Source organism: Lissotriton helveticus, chromosome 9 (genome assembly GCF_964261635.1).
Source record: "Lissotriton helveticus chromosome 9, aLisHel1.1, whole genome shotgun sequence".
Lineage (NCBI taxonomy): Eukaryota > Metazoa > Chordata > Amphibia > Caudata > Salamandridae > Lissotriton > Lissotriton helveticus.
Window position 1 is genome coordinate 812,199,978 of NC_136070.1, and position 16,756 is coordinate 812,216,733.

Consider the following 16,756-nt stretch of genomic DNA (forward strand, 5'->3'; position numbering starts at 1 on the left):
GGCACTAGAAGGTCTAGGAAGGCGATGAAGATTCATTTAGCCAGGATTCAGTCAAGATCGCTAAGTCCTCGTTTCGGTTCAGAGTGAGATTGGCGACATCAATTGGCAGTGATGATGTGCATACATTGATGGGGTGCTTGGAATGGCATGATTGTTACCAAATGAATCATAGGGTGTGATTGAACAATAGACTGGTGGTGCTGTCTGATAACTGCAAGAAGAAAACTATGTCTGTTGGTGGAAACAGATTTAGAGGAGAGATTCTTAGCAAAGAAGAACTGTGTGTTGTGCTCTATATTTATTAGTACTCTTAATGTTTGTGTCCAGTTAGGGTTTCCAAAGTTAGACATTTAGGGGCAGATTTACAAACCCCTTGCAATACTTTTGCACTGCTGTTACGCCACTTTTGTGATGCAACAGCGGTGTAAAAATTGCAGCAAATTTACAACGTGACACATCTAGGGAGATTGGTCACATTGTAAAGCCCTGCGTGACATTATACCTGCGTCAGGTATAATGTATGTAGGGTAGGCGTTCCAACACAGGAAAGTCTCGTAAAAGTGACAGTGAAATTTACAAGAATTTACTGCATGACTTTTAGGACGCCACTACTTCAAAACCTTACGCCTGCTTGAAGCAGGCATATGGAGTTACGCAGTGTATTGAGAATAGGCTGCAACACACATTGCTGGAGTTGTGTCGTGCTTGCGACACGACTCTAGCAGTGCGTGACTTTTCCGCCAACAGATGCGTCAGAATTTCTGACGCATCTGTCAATCCTTGCGCCATAGTGCGCCGTACTGTAAATACATCGCATCTATGGTGGCGCAAGGGTTTTTTGGTGCAGGCACAGGGAAACTGACGCATCTTTACAGATGCGTCAGTTTATTGTAAATCTGAACCTTAGAGTTTATATTGTAGAATGCCGTGATGGTTTAGAATGTATGAAGTGTTTTGGGTTTGTGGCTCTTTCCCCGCGTACTGTATGTATGCTGTTACTGCTCTCCGCTGGGGCCAGTATTACAAGTATCCTGCAACTCCTTTACTGTGTCTGGACCATTACTAAAATCTTTTTGCAACGAGGATGGGATTTTAATTTCAACTTTCAAGCACCATTCTACATACTCACGTCATTCAACCTACGGGGCATTCCATCGCCTGCAGCCCTTCCTTGCGCTCAAGTGCTTTGTGTATTCACCAGCGACAATTATGTCATCACGCGACCCACACCCCTAATTCCTTTGGAAAACGATGCATCACCACACATGGGCAGCTATTTTGGATGCTTGGGCTCAATGCTATGCTTTTCTATTAAAGTTTGGTACTTTTGGGGCTTTGTTCATCAAATCTGCCGGCATTTTCACAGTGCAACTATTCAGATTGTGATCATCGGCATCAATTATAATGAAGGGGAGACACTTTCTCGTAGTTTAAGTCACAAATTTTTTTTTTTTGTTGATTGCCTGCTCTGTACTGTATTTATTTTCAATGGCTTCATATGGTGCAGTCAATTTGACGGTAAACAGTCAAAATATCGAGTAAAAAATATCGAATGGAAATAATATCGAGTTTAAAATATAGAATGGACAAAATATCGAATGGACAGAATATAGATATCAAAAATATAGTTTTAAGGTAAGTAATGTAATATCGGATGTAAAAAATATAGAAAGTTAAAATATCGAAGCATATAATATAGGTTATTAAAATTATCGAATTTGTAATATCGAATTTTTTATAGTGTTTTTTATGTTATTATATGTGTGAAAAGTGTGTATTTATGTTATAATTTATTTTAATTAATGAGTTTTGTTTTTTTAATTTTTGCTTAATTTAATTCTGTAGCGTGTTGTGGGTTTATAGAGGAATAGGGTGGGAAGTAATTTAATTATAATTAATTAAATATGTACATTTATTTATTGGTATTGATTTTTAATTAATTGTTAATTAATTTATATTTGGTAATTAATTAAATTGTAACCTCTTGCATGCTCATGACAAGGTGAGCTCGTCATGAGGCACACTGGAGCTGTGCTCATGACAAGGTGAACTCGTCATGTATAATGGGAATCATAAATAATCAGCACAGGAGGGGAAAAGCCTTAGCAGCCAAGTGGTTAATTGGCAATTAATTATAATTAATTGAATTATTTCTAATTATGTTAATTTTACTAATTTATTTTGTGTAGCGGGTTGTGGGTTTATAGGGGAATTGGGTGGGAAGTAATTTATTTATAATTAATTAAATATGTAAAATTATTTATTGGTATTTATTTAGAATTAATTGTTAATTAATTTTCTATGGGTAATTAATTAAATTTTAATTGCCAATTAATTTTATTTAATTGATTAATTGCTAATTATGGTAATTTTACTAATTTATTTTCTTTAGCGGGTTGTGGGTTTATAGGGGAATAGGGTGGGAAGTAATTTATTTATAATTATTTAAATAATTCAATTTATTTAATTGTATTTAATTTGAATGAATTGTTAATTATTTTTTAATCGTTAATTAATTAATTGTTAATTTGTAATTAATTTGTATTAATAGGGAACTAATTGTAATAATTAATTTTAATTTGTAATTTTAATTGAGTAATTATTATATTATATTAAATTGGTAATTACTTTTAATTAATGTTTGATAGATATTAATTTATATTTTTTTAAATAATATATGAAGTATTTACTTTCCCTACTGTTGCACTCTCTGGAGTGGGAATAGTAATTTTTACCCCTACGCTATTCAACGCTTTCCCTACTGTTGCACTCTTTGGAGTGGGAATAGTAATTTTAACCCCTACGCTATCCAATGCTTTCCCTACTGTTGCACTCTTTGGAGTGGGAATAGTAATTTTAACTCCTACGCTATCCAACGCTTTCCCTACTGTTGCACTCTTTGGAGTGGGAATAGTAATTTTTACCCCTACGCTATCCAACGCTTTCCCTACTGTTGCACTCACTGGAGTGGGAATAGTAATTTTTACCCCTACGCTATCCAATGCTTTCCCTACTGTTGCACCCACTGGAGTGGGAATAGTAATTTTTACCTATACGCTATCCAACGCTTTCCCTACTGTTGCACTCACTGGAGTGGGAATAGTACTTTTTACCCCTACGCTATCCAACGCTTTCCCTACTGTTGCACCCACTGGAGTGGGAATAGTAATTTTTACCCCTACGCTATCCAACGCTTTCCCTACTGTTGCACTCTTTGGAGTGGGAATAGTAACTTTAACCCCTACGCTATCCAATGCTTTCCCTACTGTTGCACTCTTTGGAGTGGGAATAGTAATTTTAACCTCTACGCTATCCAATGCTTTCCCTACTTTTGCACTCTTTGGAGTGGGAATAGTAATTTTAACTACTACACTATCCAACGCCTTCCCTACTGTTGCACTCTTTGGAGTGGGAATAGTAAGTTTTACCCCTACGCTATCCAACGCTTTCCCTACTGTTGCACTCACTGGAGTTGGAATCGTAATTTTTACCCCTACGCTATTCAACGCTTTCCCTACTGTTGCACCCACTGGAGTGGGAATAGTAATTTTTACCTCTACGCTATCCAACGCTTTCCCTACTGCTGCACTCACTGGAGTGGGAATAGTAATTTTTACCCCTACGCTATCCAACGCTTTCCCTACTGTTGCACTCTTTGGAGTTGGAATAGTAATTTTTACCCCTATGCTATCCAACGCTTTCCCTACTGTTGCACCCACTGGAGTGGGAATAGTAATTTTTACCTCTACGCTATCCAACGCTTTCCCTACTGTTGCACTCACTGGAGTGGGAATAGTAATTTTTACCCCTACGCTATCCAACGCTTTCCCTACTGTTGCACTCTTTGGAGTTGTAATAGTAATTTTTACCCCTACGCTATCCAACGCTTTCCCTACTGTTGCACTCTTTGGAGTGGGAATAGTAATTTTTACCCCTACGCTATCCAACACTTTCCCTACTGTTGCACTCACTGGAGTGGGAATAGTAATTTTTACCCCTACGCTATCCAACGCTTTCCCTACTGTTGCACTCACTGGAGTGGGAATAGTAATTTTTACCCCTACGCTATCCAACGCTTTCCCTACTGCTGCACTCACTGGAGTGGGAATAGTAATTTTTACCCCTACGCTATCCAACGCTTTCCCTACTGTTGCACTCTTTGGAGTTGGAATAGTAATTTTTACCCCTATGCTATCCAACGCTTTCCCTACTGTTGCACCCACTGGAGTGGGAATAGTAATTTTTACCTCTACGCTATCCAACGCTTTCCCTACTGTTGCACTCACTGGAGTGGGAATAGTAATTTTTACCCCTACGCTATCCAACGCTTTCCCTACTGTTGCACTCTTTGGAGTTGTAATAGTAATTTTTACCCCTACGCTATCCAACGCTTTCCCTACTGTTGCACTCTTTGGAGTGGGAATAGTAATTTTTACCCCTACGCTATCCAACGCTTTCCCTACTGTTGCACTCACTGGAGTGGGAATAGTAATTTTTACCCCTACGCTATCCAACGCTTTCCCTACTGTTGCACTCACTGGAGTGGGAATAGTAATTTTTACCCCTACGCTATCCAACGCTTTCCCTACTGTTGCACTCATTGGAGTGGGAATAGTAATTTTAACACTCTTTACTATGCTACAGTAATAATATTGTATATTTTTTAATAATATTATGTTAATATATATATGTTTTAATAAATAAAATTGTATTTTTTTATAACTTAAATTAATTATTTATTAATTTTAAGGTTATTTAAGTATTTGTAAGTATATTTTAGTTATTTATTTGTAATATTTTTTAATTTTACATTAATTTTAATAAATTCGATATTTTTACAAAGTACATATTTTTAAACGATATTTTTGATTCGATATTTTTGTACTTACCTGTTTGTAGATAGGACTTCGATATTTTTGTAGTCGATATTTTGGAGTCGATATTTTAAATGCCTATATTTTTGTAGTTTATATTATGGCAGTGATCCCAATTTGACGCCTCCTCAACCATTTATACCTTCCTTGGGCGAAAACGCACTGAAACGGCAAGAATGGAAGGAATATTTCCTCAATTACATTTCTGCTCTGGATGATGATGAACATTGTACCCCTGAAAGTAAGAAAAAAATCCTGCTACACTCCTCAGGTCCATCAGGATTTAGAGTTTACAGAATTGCATAGAAAAAAACCATGAAGGTGGTGATGTCTTTGTCAATGCTTTAAAGGATTTGGATGTATACTATGTGCCCGCTGTGTGCATAGAGATTGACAAATACAAGTGTTATCATAGGAAGCAATCTAAGAAAGAAACAGTGGAGGAATATGTCTCCTCTCTAAAGATTCTAGCTTTAACATGTTGATTAGGCTCATTGCATGATGAGCTAATCCGGGACCAGATCGTATGCACCCAGTAAACTCTTTCATACAGGTTAGACTTTGGGCCAAGGGAGAGTCTCCTCTCCAAGATGGCATAGAAATTGTCAAACGAGTGAGATGGATTGGGAGATGTGCTAACTCAGTTTTAGCTGACAACAAAAAATCTGATATTTTTGACAAACAAGATAGTAAGGAGATAGTAAACAGAATCAAAGCTAGAAAGAAAGCCAGTTCACCTCAAGCAAAGAAGGCCAGTTCCACCTACAAGAAAAAAGAGTCGGATTCCAGCAGCAATGTTAAATGTTATAAGTGTGGGTTGTTGGGCGATTTAGTGAATGATAAACAATGTCCAGCCTGCAATCAAAGGTGTTCTGCTTGCGGAATCATAGGTCACTTTCATGAAGTGGGTAGGGGAAAGAAATGTAAAAATACAGCCATTAAACTTCTCGAATCGGATTCTGAATCAGACACTCAAGATACAGATGCCGATTACACTAATACATGTTTTTTAAGTGTGGACTCGGACCCTGAAGTATTAGGCATACATGGCGGGAGGAAAAAATCTAAATGAAAGATTAATATTGAGGGTGTAACTAACTTTCATGGCATATTCAGGGTTACCGTGCACAATAGTGTATGAGTCTGTGTGGAATAAGAAATTTAAACCAGTGTTTGGTGAAAGATTAGAACCCATGGACATTTCCCGCAAAACCTTTATTGGTGAACCCATCGCTCTTTTGGGGTATAGAAATGTGATGTTCCAATTTAAGAAATGGGTAGCGGATAGAAAGTTATGTTTCAAAATCAGGCCCTTCTATTTTGGGATGGTGGGACCAAGAGGAGCTGGGTATCATCTTGGATCTTAATGCCCTGATCCTGAGCTTGTAGTACAGAAGGAGCAGGAAGGGTAGAATAGTATTCTCAAAGAATTCCCTGAGAATTTCTCTGATAGTATTGAGGAACTTAAAGGGTTCCAAAATAAAATCATTCTGAAGGAAGATGCTAAGGAGTGCATACATAAGGCTAGGAACATACCCATGACTATCAGGGTTGAGGCCTCCAAAGAAACTGACAAGTTGCTAGAGGCTGGTATAATACAGTCAGCTGATGTCCTCTGACTGGGTGGCACCCTTAGTGGAGGCATGTTGTGCCAACAGCAAACTCAGGCTTAGTGTGGAGCTAAGGGACTTAATCAGAAATGTTTTGGTCAACCAGTTTCCCCTTTACAAGGTCAATGAAAATGCTCTCAATGACTAAAGGTGCCACATGGTTCACAACCCTAGATCATATATCTGCCTATCACCAGGTACCCTTGCATCCTGAGAGCCACCGATTGACAGCTTTTATATGACTTTTGGGTGTTTCCAGTTTGAAAGGGTACCATTCAGTTTAGCTCCTGCGGCTACAAGGCTCCAACAGGTGATGATTAAAATCTTAAAGAAGGAAAGAAAGTCATTATTTTACAGGATGACATTCTCATCATGGGTAAGACGAAATACGAACATGACACCAGACTTAAGAAGGTCCTAGAGATAATGAGCAAAAAGGGTCTTACTGCGCAGTATGCCAAATGCAAATATGCTAGGAATTCTATGACATATTTGGGCCATGAGACCAGTTGTAGGAGGGTAGAACCGATAGCATCTTTAGTTGAAGATATCAAAAATGCCTTTGCACTATTTAATAAGGATAAAATCAGAGTTTCTTTGGGTATGGCGAAATTTAATGTCACATATATCATGAACTTCTCTAGCAAATCATATCCTTGGAGACAACAGTTGAAGGAACAATGTGTATTTATATGGTCAAGTGAATATCAGAATGCTTTTCAGGTAATAAAATATAACATTTGTAGTGGACCAGCTCTGCAGGGTTTCAACCCTGAATTGGAAAGCATTGTTATCATGGATGCAAGTTGCAGAGGTTTGGGGGCGGTACTTTCTCACGTTGAAGAAGGTTATCTGTGAATAAAGATTTCTTATGCTCATAACCTCCAAAAGGGATACCTGAGATGGTGGGCAATTGGTTCACTGCCATTGCTAGAGGCTCCACTACCAGGGGGAACAGGAGAAAAGAGAGCGGGCAGCCTTGTCTGGTGCCCCTGTGTATGGGAATAGGGGGGATGAGGCTGCCATTGACATCGATACGCGTGCATGGTCGAGTGTAAGGGGCATCAATCTGGATATCATAGTCTGGCCAAAGCCTACTCGATGTAGGACCTCCCATAGGAAGTGCCTGTCCACTCCATTGAACGCTTTCTCCACATCCATTGACACCAAGCAGGCTGGTATATTTCTGTGCGGTACCTTTTCGATGAGCTGGGCTATGCTGCGAAAGTTGTCCGCTTTAATGGTGACAGATAAATCCAACTTGATGTAGGTCAATCATGACGGGTAGGTAGGGCTCAAGACAGTTCGCAAGAATCTTTGTAAAGATCTTTGCGTCGGTGTTCAAAAGGGCAAGGGTCCGGTAAGATGTGCAGAGTGAGGGATATTTCCCTGGCTTTGGGATGAGCACTTCTTCTGACATGATGGGGGTGAGGCCTGTGGTGCCAGTAAAGGTATTAAAAAGGTGCAGGAGGTGGCTTTAAAGTTGGGGGAAGAAAGTACTGTAAAGAGCAACAGAAAGTCCATCCGGCCCGGGAGATTTCCCCAGTGGTAGCTGTTCTAATGCTTTTGCCAACTCGTCTGGCAATATTGGTTTATCCAAAAGATGCGCATGGTAGGAGTTGAGAGGTTCCCAGGGGCAAATGTTAAGGAAGGAGGTGATGTTCTTTGGTGCATGGGGTTCATCCAGCTAAAGATCTTCATAAAAATGTGAGAAAGCTAGGCCCGTGTCAAGTTCCGATGTGGCCCAGGAGCCATCTGCCAGCATAAGGCATGAGCCCACTTTGTCCTCTCCCATGTAGAATTTTTGTTTAAGAGCCAGTAGAGAGTATTCCGCTTTGTTGGTGCTATGTAGGCGCAGCTGCCCCCGAAATACGTCAAGATGCTTTTTATTTTGTAGTGAAGGCTGTTTGTGATCTTTACGCTCTAAGACCTTAATGTCATCAAATAGTCGTTTCAAGGAGGCGAGCTTCTAGGGAACAGGCTATAGAGATAGAGGAGATGACTACCCGGATGGTTGCCTTGAATGCGTCCCATCTGAATGAATTCTGAGATTTCAGGGGTATCGTTCGTGATAAAGAAGGCCTCAATCTCTCTACCGATGTTTTCCACATCTACTGGGTCACCCAGGACATGAGAGGAAGTCACCATCGAGAATGGGTGTCATGTTGCAGGTTGGGAGGCTGGAAAGTGACCAATAGATGGGCATGGTCAGAGATTGAGATGTCAAACCACTCAGCTGCTGTGAGGGAGTGGATCAGAGGGAGAGCGAGAAAGCAATAATTAATTCATGAATATGAACGATGTACGTGTGAGAAGAAGAAATAGTTCTTGGTGTTGGGGTGTAGGTATCTCCTTGGCATTAGGAAGGCTTAAATTGGTGATGGCACTCTTAAGGGTTGCCAACATAGCGTGGGTGCCCTGGTATACTTGCCCGCTGCAGTCCCATTCTGGGTTCCAGACCAAGTTATAATCGCCTCTGAAGATAATCGTTTCCTCCCGGGGCATTTAGCAAATCTTTTGGTGTGATCGCAAGAACATGTCTTGGGCTTGATTGGGTGCATAAAGATTGAGTAGAGTCAAAGGCTGTGCTCCCCACTGTATATGGAGTTTGATATAGCGACCCTCGATGTCCCGAATTACCCTATGAGTTTTCCTGCCCAATTTAGCCTTCAGTAATATTGGCACTCCAGCAGTTTTAGAGGGGGAGCAAGCCTAGCATTGCATTGGGTATTTGTGGTGTGTCATGAGGCGAGTGTCTGCCAAAATGAGGTGGGTTTCCTTGAGAGATCAGGGTCCTGCAGGAGGAGATAGCTCCATATCTGATGCCTCTTATTGGGGGAGTTGAGCCCCTTAACATTACGCGAGAGAAACTTAAAGAGGGGCACCGTTGTTGTCATGGTGGGAGTATCTACGGTGAAAGTTTGGTGAGGTTGCATATTGTCATGTATTCCTATAGGTTCTGAATCAATCCCCCTATTCCTGACCCTATTCTGGTTAAACTAACTATCAAGTTAACTAACAGTCAGCCCATGAGGCAAGACAAGCCCCCATGATGCAGATACCGTTATCTGACGCAGTCACACTACGGCACAGGAACGTGTTATCTGATTAGGTCATAACGCTTGAGATCTAATTAGACAAGCGACATTCCTCCAGCCCCTGATAAGGCATACGACGTTCTCATAACAAATCAAACCTATGACAACCTGGGAAAAACCCTGCGGCCATTGTTTTGATTTCACCGAGAACTTTAGTAAAGAATGTGCTAACGAGCAAGTCGTATGACATCTTTATTGACATATCTATGTCCATCCTTACGTCAATCTCGGCACCTTTAAGGTATAAATATTACCGATCTTGCCCTATGCAAACACACGCGTGGTGACAAGACGGAGCAGCCATACTTGCCGAAGCCGAGAGCAGAAGCAGACCCCGCTGGCAGCAGCCCCGCCTTCCTGACGCGCTGAGAGACGCGCTGCTATCTCAAGCCGAGAGACCCAGCACCGGCGCTTTCGGGCAGCCCTCACAGGCGGCCTGGAATATCGAGAGCAGAGAAAGAGATACCATTCCTCATTCATCCTAAATTCCAGGTACAGAACTGAATAACCCCTCACAGAGAATTCTTTAGTTATTCACTTGGCAAAAACAAACTTAACTTAAACTGTAACTTTCTATTCCCGCCCACGCATTAGACTTAGGTCAGGTACACGGGGTAGGCGTATTTGGAAACACCAGTTGAGTACGTTTAGTCAAATGTATATGTGTATGTAAATATATTTTAATCATTTAAAACATCATATGGCTCAGAAACCATATCAATGTTTTTACAGTATTATTTTATACTATTGCTTTTAATGTATGCACTTTACTTAACTATAAGTATTGCAATAATATCGATCCATTTCTCATGTATGAGAAAAGAGACTGATCAATAAATAACACCTTTTATTGAACACGCCCGTCTCTTCCTTTTCTCTACATTCTGATGAGACTAAGAATGCACGTACTGACTGAGTAAAATAATTGCCTTGTGCTCACACGACTCTCGAGATTGACTCTTGATTAGGGGAGAGCAAAGTTGTCATGTTCTATGGTTGTCAGAAACTAAATCCCTTCTTGTCTAATCAGGGGAGGTAATTCTTTCCTGAACATTCGAGAAAGTTTCTAGCGAACTCTGAGCTTAGCTGGCAAACCCAAAAATTAAGTCTAGTATCGACAGTAGTAGACCTAGTTAACGTCTGGTCTAGGCCTTTACTGCTGTAGGTATTATTCCAATGCGCAGAGCCTATTGGGAAAATAGGAACTACACTACATGGCGCCCAACGCGTTTGGAAAGGGCGATAAAACTAACGTAAGACATTTAGAGTAACTCAGTCGTGCTTTCTCACTCAGACCCCTTTTCCCAAATACTCCAAAGACGTCTGGAGTGGGTGAAAGGTTATATCCTCCAAAACCTCGCAGGAGGGAACTCCTATGTATGGTTCTTGGTATAGTCAACGTTGAAGGATACACTGTTCCAAAATATTGTGCATCTAATCTCTGTTTCCATAAGAAACCTGATCTGCAAATAAACATAATACCATCCTGTCGGTAAAATGGGAGACAGTGATGAAGAAAGAGAGGCAGTTAGATTAGCAGCTGAAATAACAGCAGCTGATAATGCTGCACTAGATGCGGACGGGGATATAATACTCATCCCGGTCGCCAAAAGGAAATCTATAACCTTAAAACTTATAGAAAATGGACTGACACCTAGAGGTGGTACAGTCATATTCGTAATTGAGGCACACGAATATCGGCAGACAGAGGTATACTATACATGGATACATTTTCCAGCAGCAAATGCTGTAACAAAGTACTTCCACTATTACAAAATTGAGGTACCACCTGACATTTACACTCCTTTCGAGGAGGTGGAAGTACCACTCAAATTCCAAGAGCATTTGCTCTTATTTGATGGCGCCCTAATACATAACAATCACATTACAAGGCTCGGTCCTTTAGGAAGACCAGGAGCAACGTGGCCGGTCTTAGCCGGATACACACCACATCCAGACATCGAAAGAATGCCTGCAGCAGAGCTGTTAATACAGCTAAAACAATTACTAAAAATTCATAGACAATTAGTTCAGTATGTAATGCGGACTTCAACAATTCAGCCAGCGATTAAACTACCACAGCTGACCCCTCACCAGGGGAACACAAATAAAATTACACCACAGAACATCCAATCCTGCCTAGGTAAAGTTCCAGCTAAACGGGAACAAATACCATTCTGGTTGGCACAGAAAATTACCCAAATAGAGGCGGTGTTTCCTGACACCACCCCGCTAGAAAAACACAGGATTCTGACTATATGTCTCCCAATGGGAATCGCACCACACATAGAGGACTGTGACACTTGGGGTACAGTCTTTGCTTCCATCTACACAAAAACGCACGGTGTTCCATCCATTTCGGTAATACCAGATGTGCTAAAACAAATTCAAGACGAATACGGTCCAGAACCTGCTTTAACTCTTGGTATGAAATTACTAAAAGACTTCAAGCAGGTCTCGGCTATACTATTAGCCAACATAAGAGGTGAAGCAGCAAACGTGGCGATCCGCCAAAGGTTAAAAGAGACAGATATAGCAGACCAACCAGCTGAAATAGCCAGAATCATAGAAAAATCCTATGAAGAACTAGGCAGAGATAGTCTAGGTGGAATACCAGTAAAACCGCAACTGACTGAAAGTCCAGAAAAAATATTTTTTAATAATAATTCACCAAAAAAGAACTGGGATGGAAACAAACAATCCAATCCTAAAAAAAAGAAATTCCAGTCCAGAGGAAGGTCTCCTAGGCGAAGGGAAAAATCTCCAAACCGAAGACAGAGGTCACCGCAGAGTGACCCCTCTGGGAATAGATATAACCTTAGAAATAGGGATAATATTAAAAAACCTGATAGATATCAAGACATTGATACGCGTCCCTCTCAATCTTTTCAGAATTCCTCGCAGAAATCGGAAAGAAGAGGACGATCAGAACAAAGAGAAGAGCACGCCAAGTCCAAAGACAAGGAACCTGCTCAGCTTAAAAAGAAATTACAATTTCCAAAAAAGAAGGTAGCCAGTATCAAGGTAGTTAACAATGCCGAGAATACTGAGGACACAACTGAAAAACGGAGAGTGGGCTCAGACAATGCTAGACAGCGCAGCAGAGGTGAGCATAGCTCGCAAAGTCCTTATGAATCATCTGGAGACAGTGGACACGAATGAATATCTTCAAGTGGAAACTGCAGACACCAGAGTAAGCAAGCCCCACAAGATATACGAGATAACATTACGTATAGAGGGAGATAAGACTAGGAAAATAAGGGGACTATTTTGGGTTAATCTCTCCAAGGGCTATGATATCCTTCTAGCTGAAAAAGACTGGCCACCAGAGTTTGTCAGGGAGTGCCCTCATGGCGAAGAAGTAATTATGCCTGCCTTCTCGAATCAAATCCCGATTCATAAAAAATATACACTTGCTAGAAAGTGGGCAGTGGCCTTAGCACCTGCTTTATATAAAAATCATGTAGGATGGGATGAGGATTCTCCTCCTCACAAAATCCAGTTAAAATCACAACCTACTGCACAAAGGCAGTACCCAATTAAGCAAGAAGCTAAAAAACAGGTAAATGATATACTAGATCAGCTAGAATACCAGGGGGTGATTGAAACTTGCACCTCACAAATGAACAATCCTTTGTTTCCGGTCTCCAAACCAGACAACTCATATCGTCTAGTTTTGGATTACCGACACCTTAACACATGTTGCAAAACTTTTGCAGTGCAAAACTCACACAGTGCTGCACTAATGAATAACATAGTGCGCAAAAAATACAAAACAACCTTGGACATCTCCAATGGATTCTTTTGTCAAAACATAGCACCAGAGAGCAGATATTTAACTGCATTCTCAGTAAATGGCACTCAAAAACAATTCTGTCGGTTAGCCCAGGGGTACAAGAACAGCCCGGGGGTATTCTCAGCGAGAGTAACAGAATTACTACAACTATATGATGATGAAGCATTATCTTATGTCGATGACATTTACTTAACAGATGATGACTTGGAGACTCACTTGAAAAGAGTGAACACCATAATACTTGGTTTCGCTGCAGAGGGTTACAAATTCAACTTCAAAAAGTCCAGAATTGCCCATCTGAAAGTCCTGTACGTAGGATATGAATTATCAAGTATAGCCTGGCTAACAATTTTCTAAGAACTAGAAGAAATGGAAAATCTAGAATATAAAAAAAAACATATCCTCTGCCAATCGACATTCTACCTCTACGACATTTCGCCTGTGTAATCTATACAGACGGACATGCTCAACCGTCCGTTTGGGGAGAACAAGCATACAACCCCACATGTGAGATTACAAAAGAAGTGTGGCGCGGAGGTAAACTAAGACCTCTATTAACAAAATCACACTCAGTAGAAACTAATTCAGAAAAACAAACTGAAATAATAGCTTTGAAAATGGCGCTAGATAATGCGGATCGCGAATTCCCGACACTTATAGTGTCAGATTCATATTACTGCGTCAAATCATACAACAAGGATTTGCAGACATGGATTCAAAACGGTTACAAAGATGACACAGATGCACCAATAAAGCAGAAACTGCTCTGGGAACAAATAGCTCTTTTACAAAAAGAACTACCAAAGACTCACGTGACACACTCACTGAGTCACCAGCGTGATGGCGTTCACGTTGTAGGGAATTCATTGGCTGACACAGCCGCAGCGGCAGCCACTCAATCGGCTCCCGTAGTTCGAAAAAAGCGTACATTAAAATACATTGACGGTGAAACATTGCTGGCGGTGAAAACGTCATCAAAAGGCGACTGCTCAGCGTTACCGATCAATTATCCACTCAATTATACATACATAATCGATGCAAACTCCGTCCCTTTTGCTCGAATCCCTGGAGTGGGGGATAGAGTGATTCCAAACATGGACAGGAGAAACTTGTTAATCGCAGACGCACACATGGGCGAGGGTCTCAGACACCTTAAATTAAAAGATTCTCTGGAAGAATTACAATCACGGTACTGGTGGCCAGGCATGAGCCTGCACTACACCATGTTTGTAAAAAACTGCCCAAACTGCAACAGAGATCGCAGTGGGGAGAGAAACAGTTTAATACCTCGTCGTATCAAGGCAGATAATGTTACCAGTAAAAAGAATGGCTTGCGATTAACATATACAGGCTAGTTTCCACTTATAATGTAGATCACCAGCACTCGGCTGACGTCCGGACTGTTATACAAGATTTGCGAGTCTAAATGGCATATACGCTAAGAGCATGTTACGTTTGACCATTGTTTTCAATCAGGCACACCAGCCTGGGGGTAAAAGATGGCCAAATGAGCACAGCCCAGCGGGAATCTTCTCACTTCCTTCCTGAGGGTACGGGATGGTGTAAAGAAAAAACCAAGACGGAAAGCAATCTATAATAGAAAGGATATTAGGTTCGGGAGCTGGGTGGGTCAAACATCTAATAAGTGTCCAACGTAGTCTAAATAACTTGCCAAGAAATTCTCTGAAGGGATTCAGTCCGTACGAATTATTATTTGGAACTAGGATGTTGATCTCTGACCTTGATAGTCAGACTTCAGTGGTGAAAGAAAAAACCTTTGATGTCAAAGACCGTTTGGCTATTTTGCAGGACTTAAACAAAACAAGAAAAGACCTGAGCAACATACAGCCAACAACCACTGAAGAATCACCACCTGTCCCAGCAAGACCTGTCTGGATTCCAAAAGTCGGGGATCTAGTCAGGGAGAAGATCGCGGTAAAGAAGGAATTTGGGCCTTCTTACAGAAAAGCAGTTCCTGTCTTGTCTGTCAACGGGACAAGATCAGTTGTACTACCGCCACTTGCTGGTAAAAAGGAGAACCGAGTTGTATCCATCGACCTGGTAAAACCACAACATGTGGCCGATAACAAACAGTAGGCCAAGTGGACTCCCAATAAGTAGCAGAACACCAAGGTTTGCTACCAGTACAGAGGTCCTAACGAAGAGGCTCATCACATTCGAAACGCCTACAGAAGAACAACAAGGACTATGCAACAATGCAATAGAACTCAGACCTCTGAAAACCCAAATAAAAACATTTAGCAGAGACACACCAATCTATAATGAAGTACCAAGTGAAAATGCAAGAAACAAAAATCCTGAACCAATTGGAACAATTGACAGAACTGCATCCGGCTACTTCATCAACTTCGATGATTCCTCTGAAGGCTTCAGTGAATCAAAGACACAGCCATCATCAAAATCCTTTAAAGACAAAGCGAATGAACTTTTGAAACAACTGAAAGAAACATATCTGATTTCTCCATGGATTGAATTTTGGGTGGGTTTTGGTGCATTTATCCTCATACTTTGGCTCATCATGGTATTTACTTTGGGACGCTTCATTGAGGGAAAATATGCTTAAATGGACACAGCAAGTCAGAACATCAACTTGATCCTCAAACCACACACATCTTCACACGTCGAGAAAAGAGAACTTTCTCCAGAACTTTCTTCAGCCAACTTCACAGCTAATCCTATACCTGGTGGGGTAGCCTGGGACAACACTGACTATGAAATTTATGGTCCGGTCGAGATCCTGAAATATTCACACCAAATTAAGATCTCCTTGAGTGACTTTGTAAAACCAAACTCATTTGCTGATGATTGGGACTTCGAAAGCATTAACAATATGATGTCTGATTTAGTAATGTCTGCTAAATTTACCAAACATGATTATTTGCAAGGTTCTACAAATTATGATAGTATGTATTGCTATAACCACTATGGTAACCATTTTCTACATAAATCTGCACAACCTAGAAATGTTTTAAATTATAATCAATGGGAACATTGTGCTACACCTCCAAAAGGGAGCTCAAGAACCGTTTATGACAAATATTCATACTTTCAAGGTTTTAACACAAGTAATGCTGAAACATTTTATTTTAAATTGTCAAACAAGACAGGAAGCAAAACCATGATAACCAACACAAAATTGATTTATTCTGACTCGTTCTTTGAACAAATGAATACTTTTGGATTTGATTATTGGGACAAAAATGTTGATTTGAAAAGTGTTTGGGGTACTAAAGAATGGCAAGTACAGGGTATAGAAGCTTTGTTTAGAGCCTGCATGATCCCAGAACAAATGATATTTTTAAATGACACTGTTCAACAAACCACCTGTCTTGGCTTAGCCAAAATTAAAGATTTAAA